Consider the following 6,775-nt stretch of genomic DNA (forward strand, 5'->3'; position numbering starts at 1 on the left):
TATGGGGTGCATAATAAAGAAAGAAATTGAATTGAATTGGCGGTTCGGCAGAGCCCCGGGAGACACTTTAGCCAACTCGGCAAACTTTCCGCCGCTACTCTTTCAAATATCTCCAACTCAGAACAAGACATTTACAAGCTATAATTCCTTAAATATACATATAACTAATAGAATATTGTACAGTAAATAGCTCATTAAAGTATTAAAGCATTCGGCTACACACAATAGCATAAGATATTTATGTGTGAATAATTCAACAAAGAGTTCATATCGACGAGACATGGCAACAGTGACCCGACCAGTACCCAATGGGGGAGGAGGGGTGTGAAGGGAGGATTCTAAAAACTTTACCGGTCAAGCTCATATACATCCTCACACATATTTATACTGGTATAATATATGCAACCTAGCAACAACATTGCCTCTATACATGTTCTGACATTATACGTAAATCAAGTAATAAGAACAATCAATGCAAAGTAACACTAGGCTATTACATTGGAAATCAAGGAAATTGATATATCATAATAATACATATGTATACTGGCCTAATACATCTGGCATATCAATGTATACATAGTACATGACACAATACATTCAATATATTATATACAGCAATGCATAGAATTTTAAAATAGATAACTATAATCATATTTCATGAAACATTTCTTTGGGCAATTCTGCCTTATTCTATACTATGGTATGAACACATCATACACCAATGATACTTGGTGTATCTGGGGTCATAACATCCCTCCATCGCAAGAGATGGGCACACAGTGGCACAGGTGTACACATCCTTACAGCATGAACTGCAAAATAAGATCATGTATCATATATACAAGTCAAAATATTTAGCTGCACAACATTTAGTGCAATCAATAATAATATAACATCAATACTATAGCATGTATAATACAGAATATACAATACAGATATAATACTTCATCAAGTTTATATGAGCTACAAGTCTATAGCAATATACAAGCAAATACAATCAAGAAGTTTTACGATGGTTTCTCAAACTCAGGTTTTCCTCAGGGAAACACCTGGATAATGCATAAGCTAAGACATTTAATTTACCAGCAATATGATGGATGTAGAGATTAAATTCCTGCAAAAACAACGACCATCTTAAAATCTTCTGATTATGCAACTTCATTTTGTCAATGAATATTAAAGAATTATGATTAGCATATACGTCTACCTTATTTCCTTGTAAATATATATCGAATTTTTACATGCCAAGACAAGTGCATGAGCCTCTTTCTCAACAGCGAAGTAATTCTTCTCTCTACTATTAAATTTTCTCGAAAAATTGTATACCGGATACTCTACACCATCAATTCCAACTTAGAGTAGGACGGCAGCAACCCCCAAATCAGAAGCATCTATATACAGTACAAAAGGCTTACCAAACTCAGGACTACCGAGAACTGGAGATGAAGACAAAATACTTTTTAAACCATCAAAGGCTTTTTGACACAGGGTAGTCCACTTAAACTTACGCTTCTGCTGTAATAAATCAGTCAGAGGTGAAGCTACCATAGAAGAGCTCCTACAGTACCTACGGTAGTAGGCACTAATCCCCATGGAGCGCTGTACCTGTTTCTTGTTGGTCAAGATAGGGCAGTTAACAATAACACTAATTTTATCCTGTAAAGACATCATCCTACCTTGACCAACTTCGTCGTGCCCTAGATAGACAATTGTACCCTTGACAAAATTGCATTTCTGAGGGTTGACAGTAAGATCAGCAGTCTTCAACGTGGCAAACAACAATTTCAACCCCTGTTGATGGTTTTGCCAAGAATCACTGAACAAAATAATGTCGTCTAGGTAAGCACGACAATTGGGAATGTCCTGCAATAGCAAATTCATTAACCTCTGGAAGGTTGCTGGCGCATTCTTAAGACTAAAAGGCATTATTTTATACTGATACGAACCGTCAAGTGTAACAAAGGCTGACACTTCACTAGCTCGATCTGTCAAGGCACTTGATGATTACCTTGTGACAAATCGAGTTTCGATATAAATTGACAGTGACCAAGCTGGTCATTACAGTCTTCAAGCAAGGGTAAGGGAAAAGTATCCACAACAGTTACCTTATTCAATCGCCTGTAGGCAGTTCACAGGCGCCACTTCCCATCCGGTTTAGGAATTAAAAGCAAGGCTAGCAATAGGAACTTTGACTAGGCTTAATTAAACCATGCTCAAGGAGGAACTCCACTTCCCTCCTGATAATAGTTCTCTTCCCTGGTGATATTCTATATGGATGCATACGAATAGAGGTGGTGTCTGTGAGCTGAATATCATGGCTAATGATATTGGTCTGGGTAGGCACTTTCCCAAGCTTACTAACTATATTTAGTTAGTAAGGCTTTCAATTCTCACTTTTTCTCTTCATCCAAGTGTCCCAACACCTCCACAAAGTTAGAACAACAAAGTGTAGGATTAGATACATCAACATTTAGGCTATTCGCAGGTGTGTCTCTGCCTCTTGTTCAACACATGACACTGGCCTGGTACCCTGCAAAGCTTTTAACCTGTTTATGTGCACTACTTAAGTCTTAAGATTCGTCCTTCAAACTTCTAACTTTATAAGTCAACTCAGAACGGCTGGACATGACTTCGAATTACCATTCAAAATGATGTTCCAGGGCAGTTTCCACTCTGGATTTTAAAACAAAAGCAAGATCACCTGGCTAGAAACATATCAACTTCACCCTGAACTTCTTGTCATGGTATTGCGTCATATTGAGTTGTGACTCCTTGAGATGTTCACTCGCCACGTCTTGATATTTCTTCAAATGGGACTGGATCTCACTCAGCAGACGACTTCCTTCAGTGAGCGAAATGTTTCACATCAGTCTCTCACGCAGCAACTGGATTGGACCTCTCACTGGATGACTGAAAATTAATTGAGAGGAAGAACACCCCAAAGAATGCTGTAAACCATTTCGAGCTGCAAATAATACAAAGGTAAGTTCTCATACCAATTTCGTCCAGAGTCTTCACCAACAGTCCGCAACATCTGCTTCAGTGTTTGGTGAAACCTTTCCAGGACATCTCGACTCTGGGGTGGTTCGTACTGGAACGCTGGTGTTTAATATTGTTCCTTCGACAAAATTGTTGTAACTCAGCTGAAAAAAGTTGCTACCATTATCCGACTGGATCACACGAGGTAGTTCAAACAAGGTAAAAAAAAAAATTAGGTGATGAATGACTGTCTTAGTTCTTATATTACGTACAGGATACGCTTCCGGGAATCATGTAGTGGTACATTTAAGGGTTAGCAAATAAACATGACCTGACTTGGTCCGATTTAAAGGGCCTAGGATGATGTCGACTCCAAGTATTGGCAAAGTATTACACACACCTACAGTACGCAAACTAGGCCTATAGGAGGACTTAATGAACACTTGCATAAGTGGAACACGTTGAACTACTCCTGCTATACCCTGTATAAGCATTACCTCTTACAGGTCAATTATCTTGACCTGAGACAACGTATGAGAAGCAATGAAAGATAGCAACGCTCCAGTGTCCCTGAACATAACTACAGGTACCCACTTATCAACAACTCCTATCATGGCGACCATGCGTCCTGGAGGCCATAAACTGCGAGCGACCATGAAGCTCCAATTCATCCACAGATCTCCAGTATCAGCTATTGGTACTGTAAATGGCTCCAAAGGGCCTCCACTTACGGGCTATTCATGCCAGTGCCACCTTTTGGGAGGCTTAATCTTTATCAATCAATCAAGGTAGAATCTGTCTTTTAAAATATGAGAAGTGATCTTATGAAAAGCATCACTAGGCATCAGATCCAATAAAAAGTGAAAATGAACTTTGGAGAGTTAATTTTTCAACTTCCTGATCCGGTGAAGAACAAGACCTCTTGAATCAGGTCTAAATGACCTCAGGACCAACAAGACCTCATAAATCTTGGTCTAAACTGTCATTTTTTATCAAAACCAAAAAAGCATCAAAAACGTATTGAAATCGAAATACTTCTGGACGACATCCACAAGTTAAAATATAAAAAAAGTCATAACCACTGACACTTCAGGCTGAACTACTAACCTAGGCGGGGAAAAAACAAGGAACATCCTTATCAACAATCCTAACCTCACAACTCCAAGATGTAGCAAAAAAACTAAAAAACCTGGAAGGTGTAAGAATAAGAAAGGCCGACAAGACAGCAGTATATGTGTTGATTCCTCCTCGAGAATATACGAATAAAATCAGCGACATCCTCAGCGATGACATTAAATTTCAACGAATCACGAGGAACCCTGTGGAAGACCTTAAACGCAAAGTGAACAAAACTATTACTGCAATCAACGCAAAGAGAAGTAGTGTTCATTATGGTAAACTCCAAGGCGACTATGACTTAGGATACGCCTATGTCAATGTAAAGACACATAAACCGGGTAACCCACTATGCCCATTAATAAGCCAAATACCAACTCCAACCTACGACTTGGCAAAAAGACTAAACGAATTCCGAATTCTATATACTCCTAGCAACTATAGTCTACAATCATCAGCAGATTTCCTTGAAATAATCAAAACTACACTGCCCGAAGGAGTTATTGCTTCATTGAATTTCAAATCCCTATATACCAACGTCCCAGTCGACACCACCATAGAAATGATTCTGTACAGAGTATATAGAAACGAGAGCACCCCCGAACTCAGACATACCCGAGCTACACTTAACGAGTATTCTCGAGGCATGTACAAAGGGAGCTCCTTTCATCAGTTCTCTCCTTTCATGGTAACATGTATCGATAAATAGACGGATTAGCAATGGGCTCGCCCCTAGGAGTGTTATTTGTTAATTTTTACATAGGAACTATCGAAGAAAGCGTCTTCAATAGTAGGCAAAAACCAATTGTATACTGCCGTTATGTAGATGACATATTCGTCGTAGTAAAACCCCCAGATGAACTAATTTGCTAATCCCCACAATCACCAGGCCCACCCGAATCACTCAAACATCCGCTACTACCTTGGATCATTTATGGACTAACATAACAGCTCCCCTTGCATCTGGTATTATCACTGACAGACCAACTGATCACTATCCTACCTTCCTTGTAGCAAACATGGACATAACACCACCAACTAACAAGAAACTTACCTTTAGGATACACAGTAAAGCAGCATTAGGCAATCTCACAAATGCACTCCACAATATAAACTGGGAATCTGAATTTAATAACAATCAGGATATAAATTCATGAACTAACTTCTTTCTTACCAAAATTCTAAGCCTTTACAGCACTCATTGTCCTCTCCTCACCAAGCAAGTAACTGACAAAAGATTAAACAATTCTTGACTCACAAATGACATACTCAAAGCAATCGACAAGAAACATGAATATGAAAAAAACTTAGGATTGGCCTAGTTGCAAAAGACGTAGGTAAGAGGTATTCGTCAGTGCTTACCAGTATAATAAGAAAAGCAAAACTTTCCTATTATGATAATAGATTTAAAGAAGCAAAAGCCAACATGAAAAGCACATGGAGAGCCATCTCTAACATCCTACGATCTAAACAACATTCACATAACCAGTTTAAAATCTCCAAGGATGGTTAAACACCTACAACAGATCTAGAAACGGCAGCTGAATTTAATAGCTTGTTTCAACCGGTTGGTGCTAACCGTGCCAGAAAATTTCCACACGCTCAGACACATGTTACCACATATCTTTCAGGCAGCTACCCAAACTCTCTTCTCCTCTCACCGATCAGCCCTACAGATGTTGTGTCCATCATTCACTCACTAAAAACCAAAGCTGGGAACATTAGTGAAATACCATCCATGGTATACAGAAGTGCCTTTGTTACGGACGCATTACCCTTGTCAGGGGGTAGAGTGGCAGTTCCAGTGCCATCTACGAGTCTGCACCCGAACTGCCTGAGAATCGTACGTAATATGGACAATGCCATCTGGTGGTGGAGCACAATGTCAACTCGCCAGTGGGTTAGTGGTATTTCGTAGCTTCGCCAGTACCGGCTAGGTCATTGATGACGTTTGTGTGTCCACAGAAATGACATCTGGGGGCAGCGGTACTGGAGACGGCAGTTCATCTTGGGCAGGCCACAGTCTCCCTACAAGGTCCTGGAAACGACCAAGTAAGCCGCCGCCGATGAAGCAGTGTGGTAGCTGCTAGTGCTTAAGTGTTGAAAAGGATCGGCGTACCTTTAAGACTGGCTTAGGGAAGAGACTGACGACAGGGAGGCGCCTGTTGAGTAGTGCTGCGAGCTGGTCGCTAGAGACTGCTGCCAGGGGATCGCTACCCCTGTATTGGTTTGTGACCCCGCTCAGTGTGTGGCTGAGGTACTCTGCCAGCGAGTAGCTGGAGAGCGGTCGTGGGGGTACAGGCACCTCATGACACTGTCAGTGGGCTGGCCCACGTACAGGTGAACTCGCCGGTGTTCTTCCCAATAAGGTTGGATACGCTATTGGACAGTGAAGAAATACTGGGGGATTGATGAACTCGTGAACACGTTTGATATCCTGAGTGAAAGGATTGTACATAGGTGTAGAAATAGCCTATCTGTTCTTTATATATTATTTATGGTGACGGTGTACATATATATACTTAACGGTGGTGGAAAGATATTTAATACATAGACGAAAGGAACAGTGTTTTGTTTATCCCTTCCTTTTTTTATGTACTACATAGCCACTTTCTTGAAAGCGTACTACCGACTTGGGGTCTGATACTATCATTTTGGTTCTACCCTCAAAGAACCCGGT

At 40.4% G+C, this 6,775-nt stretch overlaps 1 long non-coding RNA gene across 1 annotated transcript; it reads right to left on the reverse strand.

Moving 5' to 3' along the window:
* Window positions 1-527: 527 nt before the first annotated feature.
* LOC138351225 (uncharacterized) lies at window positions 528-6,383 on the reverse strand. Its single transcript, XR_011222375.1, has 3 exons — window positions 5,871-6,383; window positions 2,997-3,143; window positions 528-812 (listed from the first exon to the last, which is right to left on the reverse strand). It is a non-coding gene; the product is annotated as an uncharacterized lncRNA (long non-coding RNA).
* Window positions 6,384-6,775: the final 392 nt, after the last annotated feature.

This window comes from Procambarus clarkii, chromosome 49, assembly GCF_040958095.1.
Source record: "Procambarus clarkii isolate CNS0578487 chromosome 49, FALCON_Pclarkii_2.0, whole genome shotgun sequence".
Lineage (NCBI taxonomy): Eukaryota > Metazoa > Arthropoda > Malacostraca > Decapoda > Cambaridae > Procambarus > Procambarus clarkii.